Source organism: Eretmochelys imbricata, chromosome 6 (assembly GCF_965152235.1).
Source record: "Eretmochelys imbricata isolate rEreImb1 chromosome 6, rEreImb1.hap1, whole genome shotgun sequence".
Taxonomy (NCBI): Eukaryota; Metazoa; Chordata; order Testudines; family Cheloniidae; genus Eretmochelys; species Eretmochelys imbricata.
In genome coordinates, this window is record NC_135577.1 from 21971303 (window position 1) to 21998449 (window position 27147).

Sequence of the window (27147 nt, forward strand, 5' to 3'; positions counted from 1 at the left end):
GTTCCTGGGTTAGTGTTTTTGTTGTGTGGTTGCTGGTGAGTATTTGCTTCAGGTTGGGGGGCTGTCTGTAAGCAAGGACTGGCCTGTCTCCCAAGATCTGTGAGAGTGACGAGTCGTCCTTCAGGATAGGTTGTAGATCCTTGATGATGCGTTGGAGAGGTTTTAGTTGGGGGCTGAAGGTGATGGCTAGTGGCGTTCTGTTATTTTTTTTGTTGGTCCTTTCCAACTACTACAAGGACAATACAATACAAGGCAATACCAGGAGCTGGAGTGCCGATGCGAAGCGCAGTCAGGAAAGTAACAAATGCTTTCCTCATGGATTGTATTTTCTAAATGGACAACCCACCTAATTCTCAATTACTGAGGGACAATCTCTACTCATTGATATATTTTGCTTTCCACAACCAAATCTCTGCACAACTTTTCATGAGTGATGTACCTGAGTATTCGTATTGTTAAATCTATCCACCTAAATTTGGGTTATTGCTGGTTATGTACTCTATGTATCATATGACTTTTAAAAACCTATCTTTGTATTTGTGGATAATCTAAGCCCTATACCCAGATGTACAGACACTTTTTTCCCAACCTATGTATTATATACTTTTTTAATATTAGCTTTAATAAAATTTTATTGGACCAACTTCTGTTGGTGGAAGAGGGAGAAGCTTTGAGCTACACAGAGCTCTTATTCCAGTCTGGGAAAGGAACTCAGTGTATCACAGCTAACTACAAGATGGAACAGATTATTCAACATAAATAGTTATCACATAGTTCAAGGGACCATTCAAGGTGAAGTGGCCTGTGAACACCTCTGCTGTCTATGTGTGACCTTGCAGACAGGTGTATCCTATAGGGGTGAGACAAGGAAAAGGAGTTAATTTCCTGTCCTGCATCCCCTCCGCCCCCCATTGTTATCACTTTCTGCCTCTGTACTTACCCATCCATTCTTTATCTGGCTCTTCACACCAGCTCCAAAGAGTTACTGTTATAGGTTGATCTGCAATTAAGAAGAGAAGAAATCTTTGTTAGCAGGTAGGAACCATATTACCTCAGTGAAGTCAATTAGATCATGGAAGGACCTGCCAAGTGAAACCCTACAACTGAAAGCCTCTTGGGGTATGGCTACACAGTAAAGAACAACCTGTGGCTGCCCTGGACTTGGGCTTGCGGGGCTCGGGTTGTGGGGCTGTTTCATTACTGCGTAGACTTCTAGGCTCAGGCTGCTGCCCTCCACCTCACAGGGTCCTACAACCTGGGTCCCAGCCTGAGCCGGGAAGTCAACATAGCAATGAAACAGCCCCACAGCCCGAGTCCTGTGAGCCTGAGTCATCTGGCACAGGCTAGCTACAAGTATCTAGTTGCTGTGTAGACATACCCTTGAGGAGGCAAATTCTCTGTCTACACTAGAAGTTTGCACTGATGTAGCTACTAACCTGGTCCAAATGCCTACGGTAGATGTGCTGAACTGGTGCAATTTACTCTGGTAAGTTACAGGAAAGTAAGGGGGCAGGGGCATGAAGTGAGTGAGCTGTGATAATTGAGAACAGCCGAGTTGCCCTATTGGAGAAGGCAATTAGTCCGTCTGCTCCGGTTACTTCAGAAAAGATGACTCTTCTCCCCATAATGTACCTGGCCTGTTCATGGCCTGCAGGTTTGTCAGGGTAACTCTTGAAGGAAGAGGTGATGAAACTTCCTTTTCAGATCTAGGACATCTCATTTAATTAATGAAGGAACGCTGTCTCTTGTACTTGTGGGAGTAGGAAAGGGTGTATTTCATGATTCCCTGTATTTTCTGACTTTAGTGAAGACACTACTACACCGATGGGAGAGCTTCTCCTGTCGGCAGACTTAGCTACTGTCTCTTGGGGGGTGGATTATGTCAACAGGAAAAGTTCTCCCCTTGACATAACCCTCCAGGTAGACAGTGCTAAGTTGGTATAACTACATTGCTCAGGGATGGGGATTTTTCACACCCCTAAGCAACGTAGTTATGCTGATATAGGTCTATAGCATAGATCTGACCTAAGATCTTGCCTTTGCCATCACAGCCATCAGTGGGCAGCCACTGGTATAGTTGCACCAGTGTAAGCCCCTAGTGTAGACAGGCAAAGAAGCTGAATGGTATGGCCACCCTTACTTCTGCGCTGCTGCTGGCGGCGGTGCTGCTTTCAGAGCTGGGCACCTGGAAAGCGGTGGCTGCTGGCAAGGAGCCCAGAGGTGCTGGGGTTATGAACTGCCAAGCCTTGAGGTGCTGGGGCTCAGCCCCAGCTAGCCCGGCACAAATTAAGCCCTGCTTACTGGATCTTAAGTTCATGCAATAGCATCGGTTGCAATGGAGCTATGAACCCACCCATTTTTTCATTAGTGATGGAAACGGAGCCAAAAAATGAATGTGAACCGGAGGAAATGTTGCAAAGTTGACAGTAAAAACTGAGCTTTTAAACCAAACTGGACAGTGGATTTTCTTTTTATTATGCCACTTCATTTAAACACAAAACCATTGTGTTTCATCTGCCAGACCACTGTATCCATCTTTAAGGTCATCAGTGTGAGGTACAACTTTGAATCAAAGTACAGTAACTTCAATGCAGACTATTCTCCTGGCAGTGTTGCACAATGTGACAAAATTGAAAATCGTACGTCTTCATATAATATTCAAATGTCATTCTCACAACATCAGCGATTATACAGGAATTGGGAACCATGTGAATGAAGCAAGCTTCCCTGTCTTAGTCCATGGCAGTGCGAAGACGAGGTAATATATGAGGATTGTTTGTCAGCACTGCTTTCCGATTTAAAAAACGCCAAACACATGTCTCTTGCAATGGACAAATCAAGCAATTTAAATAACTCTGCCCAGCTATCGTTGTTTGTTAGTTTATGATGGTGAAATTTTCAAGGAAGAATTTTTGTCCTTAATTCCATTAGAAACCTACACTATAGGAGAGATCATTTTTGAAATGGTAAAAGGCTTGCTTGTTACAGACAGAGGTCCCTCCATGATAGGGAAAGAGAAGGACTTTGCTTCATGTTTGGCAGTGATACATCCTTCATTAAATACACTTCATTGCATCATTCACCAGACTGTCCTGTGCAATAAGTTCTCTGGGGACTTGAAAAAAAACAAGAGGTGTTGTGATGAGATTAGTGAACTGCATACACTCAACTTCCAGCTTGCAGCATTGTCTTTTTAAAGCTCTTTTATAAGATGTGTCAATGGAATACAGTGACCTGTTGCAGCACAAGGATGGCTGGTAAAGTAGGGGGCATGTGTTAGAGAGGTTTTCTGCGCTTCAAAAAGAAATAATAGAATTTCTTTCAGACCACAAGACCAACAAGGCTTGTGAGTTCCTGAAATTTATGAATGATGTCACCCCCCAATGTCATAGGTAGCTTTTCTGTGTGATATTACTGGTCACTTGAATTCCTTCAACCTGCAGCTTCAAGGCCGTGCAAGCAGTGCTGAGGATCTGTTTGAAAAAGTGTGTGCCTTTCAGAGGAATCTTGACATCTTTCAGAAAGATGTAACAGGACAGATGTTGCACTTTCCCACATTGCGTGTTGCTGATACAGATAAAGTTTGATGAAAGCGATGCAAGAATTCCTAAACAATCTGATCGAAAATTTAAAAATGCTATTTAAGAGTTTTAAAATTCCAAAGGATTTGCTTTGATTTGTTCATGATCCGTTTGTTGTCTCTTCTGCTGATGGACCATGCCCTTCTGAAGCAAAGAACAGTCTTGACTCAACTGATGAAAGTGCCTTTCAATTAGAAATTGTAAGGCCCCAGAGCTCAGATGCCTTGAAGGCAAAATTCAGAGAAGTGGGACTTTGTGATTTCTGGACTCAGTGCGCTGACCAATTTCAGAATAGCCAGAATCTAGCCATCTATCTTTTAACGAGGTTCAGATCAACGTAGCTCTGCAAATCTGGGTTTTCTACCATGAACATTATAAAACACCAACACCAGTCTGCAACTGCCTGACAGATGAGCATCTTTACCAGTGCATGTGCCTTGCCCTCACCCCCTATAAATCACTCTTCACAAAGCTTGCCAGAGATCGTCAATGTCACCTCTCCCATTAGAGATTGCCACAAACACAGGTCATATTGTTGATTTATAAACTTTGTTAAAAGATAGAAACACTAATACTTATTTATTTGAGCATAAGCTTTCGTGAGCTACAGCTCACTTCATCGGATGCATACTGTGGAAACTGTGGGTTTCCACAGTATGCATCCGATGAAATGAGCTGTAGCTCACGAAAGCTTATGCTCAAATAAATTGGTTAGTCTCGAAGGTGCCACAAGTACTCCTTTTCTTTTTGTGGATACAGACTAACACGGCTGTTACTCTGAAACTAATACTTATGTTGTAATCAAGGTCTTTATTTATTGACAGCTGAAGTGGGTTTTTTTTAATAATTATTTTGTCAGCCTTCTGCGCAAATGGCCCGCCTCTTGTCATAACATTCTCAAATTGGCCCGCGGGTAGATCTAATTGAGTATCGCTGTGCTAGATTGTAGTGGTCCCTTCTGACCTTATAACCTATGGATCTAGAGCAGCGTTACCATAATAGAAGCAACAGAGTCTAGAGAAAATAATAAGGGGGAGAAGCTCTCGGTAGGTATATGGATGGCTTGCAGGTTACTTTAGCTTGTTGCATGGCAGAGGTTTGGCTTAGAATGGCTCTTGATTGGTTCACATGTCACAGACAGATCTCTGTGAAGTCACTGATTTCTCCCCTGTTGAACAGCTTCCCTGCCACAGTCTCTCCTCTGAGCTCTGCATGGAGGCCCTCTTCTCCACCTGTCTGCTCCACAATGATCTGTTGAAAGGTTTTTCCACATTTACTGTGCTTCTTGAGGTTTTATGAGCATGATTGTGGGAGGCATAGGAGTGGGTGACAGGAGACCGGGCTCCTAATTCCATCTGTGCTGGAGACTTGCTGAGTGTCTTGGAGAAATCATTGTCAGCTATGTTTTTAAGCTCAGTCACTGATTTTTGGGTGCCTTAATTTCTGGGTGTCCATCTCAAAGCACTCTGGGCCCAAGTTACAGAGCTGCTCTGCACCCATAAGTCCTGTTGGTTGCAGTTGGAGTTGTGGGTTCTCAACACTTGGCAAAACTGGGATGAAAGTGTCTCAAGTTGGACATCCAAAAACGGAGGTATTCGAAATCAGTGGCCTTAATCTCTGTGCCTCAATTTCCACATTTGTAAAACAGTGATAAGTATGCTTAATCACCTTTGTGAAGTGCTTGGAGATCCTTGGATGGAAGGCACTATGTAAGTGCTAAGTATTAACATAGTCATTACTAATGCAAACTCCCTTAGGGAAACAGATTATAGAATGTAAGAGGGTTGTATGGAAATGTAATGGAGTTCTGTAGCAATTACTGTATCCCAAAATAAACTATAGCAGTGAAGAGAAAATGGTAACTTTTCTGTAGGGTTGGGTTGGTTTTTGTTTTGTTTTGTTTTTGTTTTTTGCATTATCCTGTAGTAGGGATACAATTAAATGGCACTGGATGGCCCAGAAGTCTATAGAAAGATTAGCAATTGTGATTACATTCTGTAAGATTTTTTTTCCCTAAGGGCTGCATCTGAATACAGCTTGACTAGCTCAGGCTGGGTTGTAAATGTTCCCAATACAAGTAGATGGAACTACGCAGGTGCCTGCCCCACACAGTTATGTCCCTATAACTCACCAGCTGCCAGCTCCTGCTCCTCTGTGGGTTTTGTGATCATAATCATACTGGCTGCATGTCTCTGTCCCTGGGGCCTACTTAGGTCTCTGTTGATGTCACCATAGTAACCGTGCTAAAGGGAGGGGCAGACCACTGAAACCTGTTGCTGAGAGGCAGAGTAGCAGGAAAGAGCCATGTTTGGAGAGTGTAAAGCAAAGTCAGTCTAGGTCAGATGGGGCAGGCGTGGGTGATCCGCTTTCCCTGTGTGCTGGAGAGAGATCAGTGGAGGAACTAGTCCTGGGAGTGGCAAGGTGACTGGACTGGACCCAGGTTTCTCTTTCAGCTGAAGGTGATGGGGTGGGTTAATCCAGTGGCTGCTGTTATGCCAGCTTTGTAGCAGCACATGCCAAGGGAGCTGGCATCCATGTCCATAATATCTGGAGTCGCAGCCATCTCATAGTACACTGCAGTGGGACATTGTGACATGGCTGCATTGGCTCCTGATATCACAGGCTAAACATGATGATGGCTAAACAAACCTGGGGAGGGAAAGAACTTAATAGGCCGCGGAATAACATCATAAACAGACAAAATCTCTATCTTCCAGAAAAATCCAGCAGGCCCTGGAACCGGCAGACTTGGATAAGCTGGCAGGAGAAAAGAGATGCAGGAGAAAGACCGTAAGTACTGAATGCTGCATGCAGAGTGTTTCACTTGTGTTGTTGGTTCTCTCTTATTTTTTATCTCATGCCGATCGTCTCATAACAAAAAGCTCCTATCCTGGGTCACTTCCTCTCACAACCCCCCCGTACCTTCCACAGGGCAGTCTGTCTATTCTGGTAGACCATAGTGAGAGAACTACTGTGTCCACCTTGGACCTTTGAAAATGTTGGCTCTACTGGCCGTCTTCAGTTAAAGGAGCAGATTTACCCAGGACTGGACAAAATCTAGGAAGCATTTATTTTCTGGGAGTCAGAATTCACGACTGTCTCACCCAGGTAACACTCTGGCAATGAGACTTTGCAAGGTCCTTTCACTTAAAAATACAGAGGGAGGTGGGTGATGCTTTCTAATTCATGGTTGGTTACGACAGTGACTGGGGCGTGCAGCTCTGAGATCAATGGCTCCAAAGCCGGACAAACAATTTCTATTTCCTGGATGGATCTTAAGTGCTCAGGCTTCAGTTTATTTTCATTTATTTTAGGACAACGGTTCTCAGAACCTTTTAGTTTTTGCAGCTCTCTTCCTTTGTTTAGGTGAAGCCCTCTACATGTTTTTAATAGACATGGGCAATCATAGGCATGGGCATAAACCAAAACCCCCGATCCAAACATCTCTTCCAAACTTTCAAGGATTTCTTTCCAAGGTTGGAGGCTGTCTTAAGGCTTGTCTACACAGGGACATTTACAGGCATTATGAATCCAGTATAATTATACAGTGCCCTCTTTCCACCACTCTTGTTGTGTAAAGGGGTATTAGTGTAACTGAGAATCAGGCTTGCCTAAAGTCACATAGGATAGGAAGCCTGTGTTGCAGCCAGGAATTGTACCCAGTGCTCTGAGTCCTAATCCAGTGATAAACCCTTCCAGAAGTTTGAGTCCACGCAAATTATAATGTCAACATACAAGCAGATTGGCTACATCACCAGTCAGAGATGCAAAGGAGAGGCTATGCTATTCCATAAGAGAGACTAGTCAGCTTTGAATGGGAGGAAAATAATCGCTTGGCTTTTTCCTCTTGCATCCTTCATCCAAGGGATCTGGGCTGGGTTCCCAGGCCAGACCCAGGTGTTAGCTGGGTCTGGAAAGCAAATGCATCAGGCTGATAAATCAGCAGAGCCATTATAAATTAGAATCAATTTGGCAGACTGGGGGAGTTTTGCCCAACTCTAAAAATGAGGAGGGAAAGACCGTTCATCTCCGATGGAGGAGAAGAGGCTGAAAAGAAAGGAGAATTCCCTTTGTTAAATGTGGTCCCTGCAAGCCCTTGGTTATACCCCCTGCCAGGTCTCAGAACTGAAAGGCAGAGAAAAGAGCTTGTTGACCCAATGTTAACCTTCAACTGTCAGCCATTCAGTTTGCTGATCCTCACACCCCTCTCCTTAATCCCAAAGGGAGAAGGTACAAAGCCTACCCAGGGACTGTGCCATCTAATTAACATTAGGCTTGGGCAAGATTTTATCCTTCTTTGTGTTTGCAGCAACTGAAATTTAAATGGTGCTTTCGCTTGCTCGTGTTCTAGCCTGGGCTGTCACTGGCCTTCATTATGTCCTAGCCAGTATATCTAATTCCTAGCCAATAACACATACAAAATGTAATGCTACTGAGCTGTATATCTGTCAGATTATTTAGTAGCAAAATAAAAGCCAAGTGTTGGTCATTGGGGGGAGGGGAGGGGTGAGGGGAGAGAAGGGTAGATCTTATAGGAAAGAAAGCTGGAAAAGACCTCTGAGGCTGTATGCTCCATCTTTTGGCCAAAACAGGATAGTTTCCCACGATGATGTAGATGAGAGATGGACTGATAGGGCCTGATTTCCAGAGGTGCTGGACAGCTGCAATTCCCACTGACTTCAGTTGGAGTTATGGATCCTGAGCAGCTTTACAAATGAGGCCATAGTATCTGACTGGCCATTGGTGGTCTCACTATAGGCTGACCTAGAAGGAGGGAAGGAAATTTAGACAAAGTTCCCTCAAGCCAATGGCTCATTGGGCTGATGCAGGTTAAGGCACGTCAGTTTCACAGCCAGCTGTCCACAGAGGCCTGATGTGGCCAGCATCACATTTGACTGCCTTTGACTGCCCTAACTTGATGGAGCAAGTACCTATTTTGCAGTTGGGTGAACTGAAGGTGGCCTTTCAGCCTGAGATTGACTCCAACTCATGCCCTTCAGGATGGTAGCTGAGTACTTTAACCACTCAGCCAGTAGAAATGAAGTGGAAGGAGAGGGAGACAAGGGAAGACAGTGGGAGGAGAGGGAGACAAGATGCTGGCCTCTCTATAGCTTTTTGATGTCTAGGAAGCAAATTTTGCTCTCATTTATGCTGGGTACATGTACGCCTTAGTGACATGGGAATAGCCGAGGGTGAACTTGGCCCTAGGGATGGAGTGCTCTTATAAGTCACTTTATAGTGGAGTTAAAGCTGCGGCCACATAATTCCGCCTTGTGATCACTGTACCCTTCCCCACTAGAGCTAGTGAGCTTTAATTCTTGGCAGGGAGACTGGATGCCCCAGGAGCTTGGTAAAGGGTTATAGACTATTTTACCTTTCAGCTGGAGATTCAAGAACTCGTAGCGACTAAAAGTTGTTTCGATCTGATGACCACTGAATGGCATGAAATGAGCTTGATGCTGTTGGTTTGGTTCCCAGTGGACAAGTGTCTACCTTCCCCAAAGGAGCATTACATGGCCTCCTTGTTGGTAAACACAGAAGAAGAAGACTGAATGAGCATGAAGACTGAACACTCCTTTGGCCGTAGGGGTGGTCCCTGTCTGCCAGGTGTGTCTGCCAGGCGTGGTGGGACAGTATGAGGACAATCTTATTCTGCCGTTTCCCATGCCATTCTGGCTCTGAGGATGAACCATATGCATTGTATCGTAACATCTAGTTAAGGAGGCTGTTACACCCCCTTGACACACACTAACAGTTTAGTGATGCCAGGATTGTGTGCCTGGATCATTGTGATCCCAGCTTCATGCAGGATCAAAGACACTAGAATGCGGCTTTCTAACACTCTCGCGTCAGAACAATCATCACATAGAGAAATGGGCCTGCACCAGAAACCCATGTATAGAGACTCCCTCCTCCGCTGCAGAGCTTTGGGGAAGTTCTAATCCAGGTCTCTCTAATGGGTCTGAATGAAAACCTGTAATCTGTTTGGATTCAGACCCACACTTTGCCTCTCTTGCCCATCTTTACTTTTGGGTAAGTTGTTTTCGATTAGCTACATGCAACTAACTATCTTTTGATGCCATGGGGAAGGGTTGTATTCGGGGCACTGACAACTGTGGTCAGTCGATCAGATTACCGGCCTTGTAGCCTTCCCCTCTGCCCAGACTCTCTGTTTCACAGCCTCTAGCTGTGCCAGCTTTCCTGATCCTGTTTGCTTAAGTAATTGGCACTGCATACCGTGGGTAATCGGCTTATTTTTTTCTCTTCATAATTTGTATACAGTTCTCCCTTTCTCTTCTAAAGAGATAATTATGTAGCCTGTTTTTGTGAGCTGTCTAGGTGTTTTGCCATGTCCTGACTGCAGTAACACACTTTTCCCATCATTAAATCCATTTTGTTTTTCTCTATAGACATTCCACTGCAAACACTAGAGAATTGACTCTAGAGCCCAATCCTGCTTTGACTGGGAGTTGAGGGGAATAGACTAGATGACATAACAGGTCCTTTCCTTTTCCGTTTTTATTTTACCGTGGGTTGATATTTAAAAGATAGGGGGGAAAACCCCAACATAATAACACATTCTTTCCTGGTTTATTCCTTTTCATTATACTAGAGGAGAGGGGACCCATTCTGGAAAGTTTGGATCTAGTTTCAAACTTCCCTGAAGTTTGAAGCTATTTGGGCTACTAAAGAGCTAGGGGCCAGCTGCGATATTTGGATTTTGAACGTTGCCAAAGCTAACGTTTTAGTTTGAACTCCTCTCCAGGTAAAACTCCTCTTTTATTTATTTTTCATTAAAATCTTGGCATCTTCCTCTTGCCCAGCTGTAAATCTGCTTTTACCTCTCCACTCTAATCCTTTCCTTGGCTGCTAACATTATCATCCTCCTTGTTTCAGGGCCTGGCTCCCTACTGTTAGATCTCCTTATTGGATTTTTACCCTCCAATCTATTTAGTCTCCTCTGTGTGCTCAATATAGCCCTTTAACCCTTCAACACCCTTTCATCTCTGCCTCCCAACCTAGTTACCCTCCTGTGCCCTCCTCAACACATGCCTACAGCTCCAATTTGCATTGCTCCAAACAGTGTCTTTCAAGTTCCCTCCCTTCTCTCCAAATAATCATGCTTAGGTTTGATCTTGTTTTGCATGGCTCCTTTTTGTAAGCTGTCCAGAGAAGGCTTCTGAACCTGTATCACCGTCTCTAATCTCATTCTCTTTGTACACGATGGGTGGTTTATTGTAATCTCTTTTTCTATTTTTGGGTGGTGCAGCATGACAAAGATCAAATTGGTTTAAAAAACCCCACATTTTTCAAGAGGACATTGCCCAGAGATTTTAGTTCTCTGCAAGAGCCAAAAGGGTCACAATGCTCCTGGAGAGATTTTGGAAAGAGGTTAAGAAAGCTGAGACTCTTTCTTTTTTCCCTATAGAGGACTTGGGGTGATCTGATTTCTTACAGGAACTCTAAGAATTCCTCAGCCTCTCTCTGTTTTTCCACCCTTGTATTGCCCCATCTTGCAGCCACTCTGAGCTTATGAGCACTAGCCAGAAATCCCTTCTGCACCAGACAGTGTGATCTGCAAGAGGAGTCAGGTTTGGGCCAAGATTTCCAGTGGTGCCTACTGATTTTTGGGTGTCCAGTGGGAGGCACCTTAAAGAGGTCTGATTTTCAGAGGACAAATGCGATGCAGTTTCTGAAAACTGGGCCCCTTTTAGGTATCTCAAGTTGAGCACCTAAAAACAGAGGCACCCAAAATCACTAGTTGCTTTTGAAAATCTTGGCTTTGAGCAATTAAAAGCTATCCCTCTGTTTTGTCCTGTGTTGGGATCCATGCCCCAGGCTGGGTGAGAGAGCAAACAACCAAGACCAGAAACCAATCCCTAATTTCCTGGGGTGCATTACAGATTGTTAATTGCTAGACATCCAGGTCATCCTTAAAAGTCTGGAACTGAACCTTTACACCAAGAAAAAAATAATTGATTTTAGTCAAACGGAAAATTACAGAGCAGTCTGGGTTCCAATCCTGCCTCTGCATTGAGGCAAGTCTCACTGTGCCTTAGTTCCCTCTCTGTAAAATAATAATACTGTATGTATGATAGTAATACCCAGCTCTTATATAGCACTTGTCATTCATAGATCTAAAAACGTTTTACAAAGGAGATCAGTAGACTTATCCTCATTTTACAGATAGGAAAACTGAGGCACGGAGCAGGGATGGGACTTACCCAAGGGCACTCAGTAGGCCAGTGGCCAAGCTGAGACTAGATAGAACCCAGCTCCCCTGAGTCCTGACAGGGACTGACAGTGCGTTTGTTTAGCACGTGGTGGGATGGGGTCCTGATCTCAGTTGGGGCCTCATGGCACTGCTGTAACGTGCAGTATCTCTTCTCTGGATAAAGCAAGAGTTCAGTTCGCAGGGCTGTCCCTTCAGCACCATCTCAGGGCTAACTGTACAGTGATAAATGAGGGGCCAGATCCTCCGTTAGTGTAAATCAGTGTCGCTCCGTGGCAATCAGTGGAGCCAGGCTGACTTACACCAGCTGAGGTTATGGCCCAAGTTGTCTGTACTCCGTGTGCTGCAGAACTGGCGATGATGTGGCACCTGTGGTATCTGTCTTGCTGCCCCCAGCCCAGAGAGCCTGTTAATGGAATACAGTCTCACTTGGAAGGAATGTGGAAATCCAGCCATTGGATGAATGACCATTGGTTCCCGGTGCTCTAATCACCCAGCCTGCCTTACAATAGAGGGATAAAGCAGCTGAGACAAACACTTCATATCATTTTGTTTCACAGCCCCCACACTGACGCAGCACCATTATTTTTAGACAATCTGGTTCTTTGTTTGTGGCATGTCTTTATTCGGGCACCATGGAATGATAAGCATGCTTTATTCTGTGTGTTGGCCAAGGCAGCATGTTTATATTCAGAGGGGTGCTGGTGGTAGCAGTTTAAGTCGGAACACAAGCCCTTGTCTCACTGAACAGCCAGAGTGAGTGTGAAACACGGGGAGAAAGAGTCAGACGTACCAGTGTTCAAATCCAGAGACACGTGATCCATTTCTTACTATGCCTGGCTTTTCATCTTTCTGCGCCATTGCCTCCTGCAACCAGCCAGCCACTCCCTAGGCCTTGATTGGCCCATCTCCTCCTCCTTTTTGTGCCTTTCCAGCTACTTTGTGATCTCAAAGCCTTTATCTCTATAGCACTGATATGTGTTGCTATGGCTAAGGCTGTGATTCACAGCAGTGTTTACATCTTACCTGTAACTGGAGATATATATGTGTGTGTTTGCACTGAGCACTTTCCCACTGTTCAGTTTTATTTACACTAGGGAAAAAAATCCCTGGGAAAGAGACCCTACTACAGAGGCAGGTGGGGGCGGGGGGGGGGGGGGGAGGAAGAGCTGTCACAGAAGGCCTAGTCTGGAGAAGAGAGTGATGAGCAAAAAAATAAAGGGTCAATTTGAGTGTGGGTGGCTGGTTGGTGGTGTGTGAGAGAGAGATGGTTTTGATTTAACTGGGATGGGCACATGTTCAAACCCAGACTGGCTTCCTGGGAGGCGGAAGGATGTGTATGGAGTGTCTGTATAGGTGGGGGTCATATGTTCTGACCTGCACATCATCCCTCCATAGATCACATTTAGCAATGACTGCAAAACCTTGCTCTCAGCCCTACACTTTCCTGGGTGTCCGTTTGCATATGATATCAATGTGGATTGTAGGGAGCTTCTTTTGGGTCATGATTTGCCACAGAGGAAACTTGAGGAGATGAGTATTACCAAGAATGGCTGGGGAGGATGGAAGGAGGAATTCTTCTCAGACATCTTTAGTCCTTTTGTTATTTGAGTTCCATTTAATGGAAGCTGCACATCTCAAGGTTGCTGCTGGCCTGGACCACAATTGTTTTCCAAAAACGAGACAGTCAGTCACAGTCCCACCTAGGTTGTTTTACTGCGTGAATGCCCGCTCTGCTGCCATGATGACAGCCACATCCTTTGGTACTAAGTGGATGGTTCCCAGTGCTTGTACCCCAGCTCGGAAGGTCAGATTCACGCTCCAGGAAGTACAGGGTGCATCACCAGCTGACAATGGACTGGTTTTCTTCATTCTATTTTTTGCTCACCAACAACTTATTTCCCTTCCTAGCCTCTCCCTTCCCATTGACCTGTTAGCCTGGATAGGACAGAGCAGAGAGGGCCACAGAGAGTACCTCTTGCCTCACCCAGACTGGGGGTAAAAATTGTTAGCTGCAAGTACTTTTACAAATGACGCTCTTTTATAGTATAGATGGATCCTCTGCCCACCCAACCCCTACTGCCTCCTGTCTCCTTGTGTCTCTATCTTTCTCTTCACTAGACATGCTACATGTGGCATATAGGTAGGAGAAAGCATACTGCATTCTGGGCTGACAGAGGGTCCTGCTGTCCTGTGTAGCCCTAGGCATTGGCTGCGGTACTTGGACTACAAGTATAGCTGGTAGTGCTCTCTGTATCAGACAGTCCGTGTTTAGCATGGCTGTCTGTCCCTAATAAAGCAACGTACCTTGCAGCAGTCGATGCTTTCCTCATCTTACTCCAGGTCTCAGATCTCAATACTAGGCTCATCCTTCTCTGATTTAATTGGGAGTCAGGGAGAATCCCAGGCTTTGGCTGGTTGCCATGTAACAAAACTAGCATCTTAAGAGGAAATGGGTCTCTTGAGCGGCTACATGGTTATGAACCCACTGCACATTGGGTTTCTTCCCACGCTGGGGGTCCACGTGTAAACTGGCTCCTTGGGAGAGGGACAGACACTGTGCATGTTGATGCTCTTGCCTTGTGCCATCCGGATTTGTGAGGGGATAAGGAGCAGGCGTTGCTAGGGCTCACAATTGTTGGCTGCTGTTCTGCTTTGTGGCCCAGCCTCTTTTCCACCTTTCCCTTTGCTTCCCCGCCACACTGCCTGGCAGTAGCCTCTTCTTTAGGTGCCTCCTCCCCCTTCTCCTCTATGTCATGTGTCCATATACCCCAATTTGTAACTTCATTTTTTTTTTTTGGACCTCTTCCCCCAACAACAGCAAGGACAGATGAGTTGCAAAGTTCCATTATCACCTTGTGAGTCTTGGCTGTGAAGATGGAAGCACCATGGCAATTTGCATATACGGATGATTATCATCTCGGGATGAGGGTGTTGTTCCCCAGCATTAACCTTGCCTCAGATCTCCAAATTCCTAATAACACTACTACTTGTGCTCTGCCTGCAGCATGTGTTGATCAAGGCTGTATTGAAACTTCTGAACATTGCCTGGAAATGCAAGGTCTCAGTAGAGCTTCTAAGCAGTGCTGTGGCTGGCTGAAAAGATCCAGGTTGAAGTTCCTGAGTGAGGAGTAGAGTTAGAGGTTAGGCTCACTCACAGGACTACGTGACTGAAGGCCAGTCCTTAGCACACACCCCAAAAAAGATAGGGTTTTAAAAATTGTGACACCTGTCTTGGAAACTCAGCTTCTGGCTCACTCCACCCTGGAAACCAAATTCAACCCTGCAGTAACTCCACAGAAGGGAATGGGAGATGAGTTGGATCCCTCAGTGCTTAAATGAAAGGTCTCACTTCCCATAAAACAGGGATGTTTCTTCTTAGATTTCAAACTCTGCTGCCTAATTTTACATCAGCAGATATAGGATCTGACATAGCTCTGTCAGAGACCGAGACCTTTAAAGATGGAGAGCCCATGAAAGCACAACCATCGTCCATTAATATTCAACAAGGTCATCAATGCTCTCTGACAGGGAACTCGCTCTATGCGTGCCGTTGCTAAACCCTCCGACAATTGTTGGCATGAAAGGGTCAGTGATGCACAGCTCAGCTTCAGAAATGCACCAAAACCTGCAGTTCCCCGTTCCTTCAAAGTGATCCCCAATTCTCTGATGCTCACCTGGTTCCTCCTTCAGGTGCTGCAGAGAAGGATGTACCAAAGGAATAATGAAAAGCTGCAGGTGCCAGGGAAACAACTACAACCCACTTAGAAGACATGCATATAGCTCACCAAAAGGTTGGCCTGGTAACAGTGCTCTGCATTACCATGGACTCCCAAGTAAGATTCCTGGTCCTGCCTCCCCAGGTTACCATGTGCAGGTAAAGCTGCCACAGCAGCATGCTCAGACCCTGAGGGAGAGACACGACATTGTGTTGCTGGCTAATCAAAGATTGGTGCTGATGAACACCAAGGGGGAACTTTCTTCAACTTTTCTTAGCCAGTTTGTAGGTGGCTCTGAGATTAGTTCAAGGACCAGTGACTATAATGATTTATACCAGTAGAGGTTCAAACCACAGTGTTTTTGAGAAAAGATGGTCTAGTGGTTAGGCTACTAGTCTGGTGCTTGGGGGGATCTGAGTTCAATTCCCTTCTCCGCTACAGATTTTCTTGGGCAAGTCACTTAATCTCTGTGAGTTTGTCCCTTTATCTGCTCCCACGTAGTTAGTTAGTTCTGTTGTTCAGAAAAACAACCTCGGTGCTAGCCTCCTGGTGTATCAGTTGGGATCTGATGATTCTATCATTGTTTGTAATAAATTGGCCTAGAATAATGGATCTTTTGTGAAAGGCTGACGAAGCTCTTGGGTTGTGTGGATAATATTATTAGACAAGTTTGAATTGATGGAATAATTCTGAATTACTTCACATAAACATGCATTCAATTAAGAATTAAATCAATACTTTCTGGGCCTTCTTCCAGATCCGGAAGTAGAGAAGGCACTCTACTTAGGGTTGGGTTTTATTTCTGTCAGCCTGTCTCTATCTCTAAGGACTTGTCTACACTACCACTTTTGTCGGTATCACTTATGTCACTCAGGGCTGTGAAAAAACCACTTCCCTGAGCGACATAAATTACACCGACAAAAGCACTGGTGTGGACAGCACTACATCAGCAGGAGAGTTTCTCCTACTGACCTAGCTCCCACCCCTTGTGGAGGTGGTTCTATTATGTCAATGGGAAAGCTCCCATCTATTATGTCTCCCTTCAGCATAGAGCAGCGACATGAGTGATCTTACAGCGGCATAGCTGCAGCGGTACAGCTGTGCCACTGTAAGCTCACTAATGTGGACAAGCCCTACTAGTGGTTTCATATCGCATTTTGGGGGGTTCCCAGAGGGGTTGGCCCCTTAACGAAAATCACATTGTGATGCTGCATCTTGATGTTGAATCTTCACGTTGCAGCACTGAGTCAGTGCATGAAAGCATTGTGAAGCTGCACCGTCATGTTGATGGGGCATTAGCACACCATATTAATAATTGGCTTTCCTGTGCCAGTCCCAAGGAGATACTGAACAGGAGCAGCAATGCTAGTCACGAAACAAACCAACAGAGCCTGGAAAACATTACTTACTTTCAGACATGGATTATTAAATGGGTTATTTTCCCATCGTTAAACCTGTCTAATGTTTCGTTATTATCCTTTGGCCTTTTGCATAGTAATATTGTAATTGTTGGGAACGAGGAGGTGTCCTCTGGGGTCCCCGTCCATTTGATCTATTTAATCCTCTGCTACAAGGCATGTCTCATCTGATGGCCCCATCCTTCTGGCTGAATGGAACTCCTTCTGGAGCACATCAGCTCCACCCCGTCTCATCCACAGGAAGCTGCTCCAAAGCCAAGTGGGATACTCCCTCCCTCCCCGTTGTCAAATATGTCACATTAGCCACATCCCTGGAACCTGCTGCACTGACAGATTGGAATTGAGCTCGGCAGGCTGCTCTAGAGACCCCTGTGGTGATAGTGTAACCTGCAAGGAGCATGTGGATATTTGTCTCCCTCTAGGGGCTGCTCCACATACGAGGTTTATGAGTCTACGACTATTACTTCCGGTTTAAAGAGGTTTATGAGCCACGCTACTATTGCTTTAGCTGAAACAGTAACGGTTCATGCTTTCGCGCTGAGGTTTCCGATTCCAGCCCTGCTGTTGGCCCAAGCAGTGTCGGTTAAAACGGCATAGTGGAACAGTGGCTTAGCACATACAGGCACTAGTCCTATTGTGTTTGAAACACTGGACATTTTATTTTCTTCATTAGTGTGGCCATTTAGTAGCTGGAATGATAAAACATCCCCAAGTGTAAGTTGCGGTCTAATAACCAACACTCCTCATTGATGGCCGGTGATGATTTATCTTTCATCATTCATACCTAATGATGCAACTCATTGTGGTGTGGGGTTACTATGCAATAATGCCCAGCCTGCTGTGCCATTTTATGTAACCATATAATTATAAGCTGGGAGGCGGCGTTTATATAGCTATATCTATAATAGTAATAATATAATATAATAACACTGCTGCTGTTCTTTAATGTCTGACTGGCTTGATCTGATGGAAAGGTAGTTCCCTTGTTTCCTTCTCAGCTGCCCATAGGAAGTTCCTCAGACATGCCCTTGTTTTATCACTCTGGTCTGCTATCATCTCACCTGTGGGGTCACTAATGGGGCTGCTGGCATTATTACCATTCCCCTTGGGTGCTACAGTGGTTTTATTCCTGTGACAGGTTGACTGGCCCCTTTAAGAAGGAGCGGGGTCCAGGACACCTGTGACTACTAGTCAGCTGCCTCCCAGTTAAGCTCAAGAGAAGGCCTCTGGGCCATATAAATTGGAGACTGGGTGAGTCAGAGCCTGAGAGAAGTAGGGCAGGTGAGCTGCCTGAGGCCAGAGGAGAGACAGAAGGTGCAGTAGAGAGAGTTGTCAGAGGGAAAGGGCTGCAGGAGACCTGAAGGAGGACAGTATATATGTGAGCTGCTGGTGATGAGCTCAGAGGAAGATTGTTGGTGAGCACTGGCCATGGCCAGAGCTGAGGAGCCCTTGCTGCATTATAGGAGAGTTTGGGCAGTGACCCCTATGAAAAAGGGAAAGATCCAGCTCCTCAGGGTTGCTGTGCCAGGAAGCAAGAGAGCTGGTGTGGGAGGATGGGCCCTGCTGAGCAGGGGTAGGACTTGCAGGTAGGGATACCCAGAAGAGTGGAACACTGTAGGAAGCCCTCTGGGTGAAGGGCTGTGGGAAGACTGGCCACTCTCAGGCAGGGAAGCCTGGAAATTGGAGCCCTGCATCAGGGGCAAAAGGAACGGGGTGGGGGAAGAGGAGGACGAAGAGTGCGGCTGTTGACTCTCAGGTGGGTGACTTGGAGGTGAGGCCCCTGGAGATGGGAATGGAAACCCTCCCCCCCCGTATGTTTACTGTGGGAATTAGAGAGTACTTTTATTACAAGGCTTTTGGGGAACTAATGCACTGGTGTATATGAACACACTAGGCCAAGAGAAGGGCTTTGTATCAGTCAGTGAGAGAATGTTCCTTTCATGGGTGGACAAACAAGGGAAACAAAGGCTGGGCCTGACATTGCAGGGTGCTCGAGCTGTTGCTGTGCCAAAGCTCCACACCCACTCAAGTTAAACAGCGTGATTAAAAAGAATCGGAGCATGAATTCTTACCCCCGGAACATATCCATCCCTGTTGGTTTCAGTAGACCCTAATGTCCATGGTTTTGCTGAGCCCAGAGGCCAGGATGGGTGTATGGACATTGGGTACTGTACAGGTAGGAAAACAAGTCCAGCAGGAAAAGGCCTGTTTCTGAACAGCCAGTAAAACTCATTTGTCCATTTCTCTGACTGGACTGGATGATTCACCCTCATTGTTTTGTTAATTGTTTTAATAGCAGACACAGAGCTCTTTGTTTTCCTGCATTCTGTAACTAACAATGAGGAACCAGTGAGCAGCATATCATTCTCAGTAACACACTGTGCTGAGGTATGCGTTTGTATGCCTCACATCTCCACTATACCCTAGTAAATCAGTGGAATTACACTAGGATACAGTAGCTAAGGTAATGGAGTGGAGAATCAGGCACATAGACCATTCTGCATTGTACATAGAAGCCAAACGCACCCCTTCCCCGAGGTTTGGATTTATTAATGAAGAAAACAATAAAATAACTCATCTCAAATCTTCTCCCCAGGCTGTTTCTATGGCTCTTCCCTCCAGACTGCTGAGCCCACACCCTAGATCCTCTCTTCCTGCGAGAGAGCCACCTTCACCTCCCTTCTATTCAGGGCGGGTAATAAGTCCGGTGCATTAGTGAGCCAGCAGAACCTATTTAACCCTGGGATCAATACCAGCTAACTGGGTGGAGTATTTCAGGTAAACACTGCCAGCCTATTACAGTCACCAGCTATGGAAGGTTCAAACTTCCCCCACAGAACAACAGTGAGCTAAGCCCCACCATCGCTAGCCCACGAGCAGAAGGGGAGAGTGCTTTCTTTAATTTCCAGTGTGAACACCCCATGCATTTGAATGGGAACGAACGGCATGAAGGGGTCTGTAGCTGAATTGTGTTCCTCATCATCACCTGCCTTAGGAGGGATTTGGTATCGCTGCTGTGGATTGTTCAGAAAGCATATTATGGGGTGTATGAACTGAACAGAAGGACAACGGTGTGGTTACAGGTATCATGTCAGAACACACACATGCTGCCGCTGCTCCTGTGTCCCAAGGGGGAGAGGCACAGCTCTGCACCAGCCCCAGAAAGCAGTACTGCTGAGTGGATGTGTCTGCATTTGTATCTGTGGGGCAGATATAGGACCCAGAGGAGCTGCAGGTGGTTGTGCAGGAGCAGTGCAGGCAGAGGGATGGTCCTGGGGATGGCGAGAAAAGTCCGGATCACGTCAGTTTCCAAAAGAACTCACCACCAGGGCCTGGTGAGAGAAAACTCTCTTCATTCGCAGTCCGGCTGGCTGAGTCATTCGTTCTCCAGGGAAGCAGCTGTTGGATCTTGGGGTGGAATAAAATGGGGATGTGAAGAGGATGAGTAGAAAGGGCCAAGCTTTTGAATCCAATTTTGGTAGGCATGGGGCAGGCTTTAGTGCACTGGCTCAGCCCTTTCTATTCTCTCAAGCAGGGGGCTTTCTTTTCTCCCTCCCTCAGGGGCTGTAGCTCAATAGAATGGGCTTTTCCAGTAATGAGGGGGTGAAGGGGAGGGGGATGGAATTGCCCATTCAAAGGCAGCTCCCCCTGGTTCTCTGGACACTGTCATCCTTTTCACTCACACAAACGCTGGCATCACATGACCCAAGGCTGAGTGTGCTCCAGCCCGAGGTCTGATTGGTCACCAGCTCCTGTTTGAAAGCCTAGGTGGCCGTGGCAACGAGAAGCAGGCCAGCCATGCTTTCCTGGCCCCCAGAGAAGTGCCCCAGGCGCTGAAGAAAGGCAGACGGCACACATCAAGAAGCATCAAGTGGGTCACCAGGCCTTCTCCAGGTACCTGCTTGTGTTAATTCCCAGCCGTCCTCTTCCTTTCTGCTCACATGTTTGAGTTGCAGCTAGCTTTGAGTCCATTGCGGTGTGCATTCGGGGGTCACTATTTGTGTTAACTCGCTTGTCACATCACCCATCTGTCTCCTATTACCAGGAGAGTGCGCTCAGGCCACCCCAAATCTGTACCTGTACAGGGGAACCTGTTGCAAGAGGCTATTAAAGAAATCCATCGCCTCAGACTGGTGTGCAACTACAAGTCAGACAGAATTGTAGTCAAAACTTTAAAATGGTTGAGTAAGAGAGGACTCAGGGCCAGATCCTCAGCAGGTATAAATTGGTCTAAGTCAGCACAGCCTCACTGATTTCAGTGCAGCCACACTAGCTGAGGATCTAGAATGTATGCTTACTAGAAATGCTCTTTACTGCAGGTTTGACTGTGGGACAGAGGGATATCTCAAGACGTGTCCACTGAAAAAGGCTTAAAAAAATACAAAATTATTTTAGGGGCTTCAGGGTTTTTTTTGTTTTTTGTGTGTGTTTTTTTTTTGGTAAGGTGAAAAATTAGTACTAGCAAGTGATGTCAGGTTGGTTTTGGTTTCATTGATTGATCAAAATCCATCAGGACCTCCAGGACTTGCAGTTATACTGGATACATTGTGCTTCAGAGAAGGTGGATTTGGGCTGTCTTGCTGAGAGAGCTTCTCTTGAAAATGATCACTTTGCTTTAGCACAAACGGAGAAAAACCTGTCTTATGTTCTGTTCTTCTGCAGCCTGGAGGAGGGGTGAGAAAGGAAGGGCTCAGTTAAATCTAGGGAAGCTGCTGTGGATTGTGAAGAGTGCATTGTAAAGAAGGGGCTGTCTGAGAAATCTGGCATGCGGAGTGCAGAAACAGAGGGTGAGTCCAATCATCCTTTGTGGGGGAAGGGCTCTTATCAGCAAGAATTGCAAGGTGTTGTGCAAAGGCAAAAAATCACAGAGCAGCATTTGTGAAAATATGAGCAAGCAAATTAACAGCGTCATCATGCAAGGCTCTTGGAGTTATAAATCCTCTCTTAGGGTTGCCTTCCACCCCAGAAGAGCCCCAGTTTGTGCTGAGGGGGTGTTCTGCAGGCCTGGCTTGTGAAAGAGGACGGATACAGTCCTGAATGTATGATGTGACATCGTAATGCAGTGTCATAACACGTTGCGTCACTATGTGATGACACTGTCACAATGCAAAGATCTTTCTGTTTGCAGCTTATTACTTATATTGCAGTAGCACCTTGAGACCCAGCTCCCATTGTGCTAGGTGCTGTACATACACTTAGTCAGAGATAGTCCTTGCCCCCAAAGAACTTGTAGATAGACAAAACAGAGGCAGTATTATTATTCCACATTTTACGGATGTGGCACTCAGGCACAAGATTTCCCCAACGTCACACAGGGAGTCCGTGGTCTTCTGAGAGCTAGTTCGGTGCCTTAGCCACAAGACCATGCTTCCTTCCTTGGTCAGTTAAGGATCACAGAAGATCACAGTTTCCTTGTAGCTGATAATATCCACCCCAAGCAGCTCTAAGCTTGGAGGCAAACTTGTACTCTATAAGCGGGTTCTCATGTACGCTATGGAAGGATTCCTTCATTCTGTGACACACTCATGCACCAGACTGGAAATATGCAGTAGTTTAATTTACATATAAAATATAGGTCTTTCATGGTTTTAAAGGTTAGGCAGCTGGTGTACTGAGACTACTGCCTATCATTCTGACTGATATTGTCTCATTGTTTCCCTGTTTTTATTCCATCTGTCTGTATCCACCTGTTGTCTCTTGCTTTGTACGTGCATTGTAAACTCTTCAGGGTGGGGACTGTCTTTCTGTTCAGTGTATGTACAGTGATTAGCACAGTGGTGTATGATTGGGGCTGCTAGGCACTACTGCAATGCAAATAATAAATAATGAATGAAATTGAATAGCAGTACAGTTGCCCTGTATTTATTCTAATAGTATATTCATTTTTTATGTGGTCTTCAGCTTTTGATATACCAGAAAGTAAGCATGGGTAACACGATTTCTACAAATAAATTGTCAGGAGGAAGCGTCAAGTTGTGGCAGCCAAGCAGGGAGCATTTGTGGCATTAGGAAGTGTAGGTAGGCAGTTGGGAATTGTAGGAGGAGCACATTAGCTGGATGTTTCTGATAATATAATCAGCAGTGAAATAGTTAACAATGTTGACAAATTATTTTTAGGCCGAGAATTAACAATACACTGGGATTGATTGACCAGTTCAGCCCCATTTAGTGCTATTTTGTTCCAGTTGTCTTCCGATCCAAGGAGACATCACAGCATTCATTTATACTTGGTTCACATTTTCAAGGTGTTTTTTGCAAGCATAAGAGCGAGGGAAGGAAGGAAGAGAGCTGAGGTTCTGCAGCAAAGGTTGGATTCTACAACAAATTCTGCTGTCACAGAATACGTGGGATTCCAGCAGCCCATGTTCCAGCCCACAAATTCTGTTGTTCATAGGCCGTCAAAGAGTCCTGATGACATGGAAAGTTTGGGGGTCTGGGAAAGAGCTACAAGAAAACTTGCCACACCAATGGTGGAATAGGCCAAGAATTGAACAGACTATGTGAGGATACTGTTAAGAAGTAGGCCATTTGGGGTGATTTTTTGTGGGGGGACATCTGTCAAGTGAATTGAGTCCTCAAATGTACTTCACAATAGCTCATTTTAGAAAAACAACTTTTGGTTGCCATTGGCCTGGATTTGAACTAATGATCAAGAAATAGAAGCCCATGACCAATTCCTTGAGCCCTCTTATCCCTTTTCATTGCTTCTAAATGGATAATTTATCACCTGTTTTAAATAGCTTCTTCTCCTCAGGGGAATTTGCCAGGCATTTTTAGCAAAAGAAAAGTGCTTTACACAGTGTTGCCAATGCACATATTTTTATTACATGATATTTGATACATTTCTTAGGAACCCAGAAGCTGGGGTTTTGTGATTATGTGAGGCTTTTTTTTGTTTTTTGTTTTTTAAATAAAAGCTGATATTAACTTAATAGCCTTCCTGGTTCAAGAGAAGAGCTTCAGAATGTGACTCAAGTGGACCTTGAAGACTCAGAAACCCGATGATTAATGAACTGAGCCCAATGTGTGTGTGTGTTTTTTAAATTCCATGATTGTTGGCCTGATTTAGTGTGTTTAATGTTTGAGGTTGGCAATACTGTTCACGTCCAAACCAAGACAGACCCTGACCACTTTATCCAATTATGATCTACTTTGTCTTCCTGGTGGGTCAAACAGGAAAATCTGCCAGATTTCAGGCTCTGGACAGTGTTGTAAAATAATCTAAGAACAAGCTACAAATCCATTCCAGGCAGTAAGCAGGAATTTCAGCTCTGTATTTGGCTGTTCTGTTCTTTTTAACTGGGGAAGCTAGTATTAGTGAAGAAAGGCCATCCCAGAGAATCACTAAATAATTTGTCTTTTCTGTTTTTTTTTTTTTAAATGGAATAAACACACACTGTCTCTCATGAAGAAAGTTTGATTTAATTAGGGTGGGATTATGTTTTATAATGTTCCCTGTGCTGTTTGCGCCTGAGGTAAATATCTCTAGCAAATAATTACCGGAACAAGACCGTGGCTAATAGTAAATTCACTCCAAGAAGTTTTAATGCCGATGTATGCTATTGATTGGAAGAGCTGACAGTTGTCAGTTTGTAGCACTGGTAATTAAGGTGGAATGATTTGTCACAAGATGATGAAGTGTTAATGAGGAGCTAGTGGACTGGAGAAGTCCTGGTTAATGCACATTATCTAAAGAGGTGTGTAGTCATTAGGACTGTAATTCTAACGGTAACCATGTATCAGGAATGATTTTTTGCCTTGTTTGATATTGCTGATATCTTGTGGCAATAGCCATTTGGAAGGTGCGCTGGGCAACCAGAAAGGCTAGAGACTTTTTTTTTAATGACAGGTTTCAGAGTAACAGCCGTGTTAGTCTGTATTCGCAAAAAGAAAAGGAGGACTTGTGGCACCTTAGAGACTAACCAATTTATCTGAGCATAAGCTTTCGTGAGCTACAGCTCACTTCATACGAAAGCTTATGCTCAAATAAATTGGTTAGTCTCTAAGGTGCCACAAGTAATTCTTTTTTTTTTTTTAATGAAATGCAGATGTTCCTGACATTCCTCAGGAAAGATTCCTGCTTGCCTTGGGTGCATGGATCTTTCAAACACTGATAGATACCAGAATTTGGAGTTCCCCAATCTAAATAGGCTAATACAAGCTATACAGAATGGCCACTCAAGATACTACCTAGCCTGAGTGCACAGGAGAGCCCAGAGTTTTCACCCAGCCCTTGGTTTTAGGGCTGTCTCTCTCTCTCTCTCTCTTTCTCTCTCCCCCGCCTCCACACCCCCTGGTGCTTGTATTCATTGCAGCAACTGCACTAGCAAGGCAGTCGTTCTCCCCTACTATTTGTATGTTTTCAGTCTGAGTAGGTGCCAGGAGGGAAGCAAGCCCTCCATTGCCTGCAGCACCCTATTCCACCTTCTAAGGCTGGGACCATCTCCTCCACATGGCTAGCTCTTATGTGGTGCTTTTCATCAGCAAAATCTCAAAGTGCTCTACAGCGGTGGTCATTATCAGTCCCATTTTATGGACATGGAAGCTGAGGTGGGGGTGGCAGTGGGGAGCCTACAACATGAGCAAATCTTGAAGCGCACTTTATAGACAGGAGCAAGTGGCTGGCTAAGATTGGGGCCATTTGAGATGGTGTGAAGAAGGGAAAGTGTTAACTGAAGATAGCCAAGGGGCTGTTACAACTGCCACCTCCACTCTGTCAGTACAGCAGCTAATCAGGTGGATCTGACACTCTGTGATTGCTCTGTTAAATTGACTCATTATTTACAGTTGTCTGCCAGGGCCCTTTCCAATTTGCCTGATTAAGAGGCAAAGAAAAGGAGTGTTTCTCTCTCCTTTTTAACAACTCTTCCTCTGGCATATGGACAAAATTACACACAAAATAAATCTCTACACTAGGAGATTGTCTTCCTAGGTTTTTTGATGCCTATGGCCGTATGTATTTTTTTCCTGAAGCAAAGAGCCTGGTCCTATTTATGTGACTAAGGGTGGGATCTGCAAGGGGGCTGAAGCCTTGCAATGCCACCTTAAAGATCTGTTAGCATATTGGGGAACCATCCTAGTACCCATGGTTGTTTCCAAGGTTGAACAAAATAACATTGTTATGGGTGAGGATGAAATGGATGAGTTTCCCTCTAATATTCTGGGACCAACACAGCTACAACAACACTGCATACCGTACTTCTAGGGGGGTTTTCCTTCTAAAATTCTCTCCAGCTGAAGGGAAAGCAGTGCAGATGTTGGCAGCGACCACCACCTTGTGACAGCCTCCATCAAGCTAAAACTGAGAAGTGTGGGTCCACCAGACAAGGGACATAGATGTTATGATATTGACAAGCTAAAGTCCCTTGAAATACAGAAAGCCTTTGTTCTGCAGTTAAAGAACAGATTGCAAGCACTTGCAGACCTTGATGAAGAGGAGGGGAATGCAGATGAGGAGATCAACAAGAAGTGGGACAAACTAACAGCAATTTATAAAAAGAAAAGGAGGACTTGTGGCACCTTAGAGACTAACAAATTTATTTGAGCATAAGCTTTCGTGGGCGACAGCCCACTTCATCAGATGCATGAATTTGTTAGTCTCTAAGGTGCCACAAATACTCCTGTTCTTTTTGCAGATACAGACTAACATGGCTGCTACTCTGAAACCAGCAATTTATAAATAGAGTAGAGAAGCCTGTCTAGGCTACAGGCAGAAGAGAAGGAAGGGGTGGATTACACCCAGCACATGGAACGCCATAGAAACCAGATGAGCCCTGAAGAAAAAAGTTTGACACAAAATCCCAGAAGCTAAAGCACAAGCCGTATAGCAAGGCACACCGGGAGGTCAAACGCCTTGTGAGAGCGGACGAATGGCATTATATTGATAATCTGGCACACAAGCAGAAGATGCAGCTGCTCATGGTGAACAAAAACTGTGTCATTTTGTAGACGGTTCAATCAGTGGTAAACGGCAGACACCAACAAACAGTCTCATCAGGAACAAACAAGGACACCTACTAACAACCGAAAAAGAACAAGAAGTGCGCTGGACAGAGCATTTCAAAGAATTGCTGAACAGGGAGCCACCTAAAGAGGAAGAAAATCCAGGAAGCAGAAGAAGATCTTGATATCAACACAGACACCCCAACTAAGGAAGAAATCATTCAAGCCATCAGATCGTTAAAAAATGGGAAAGC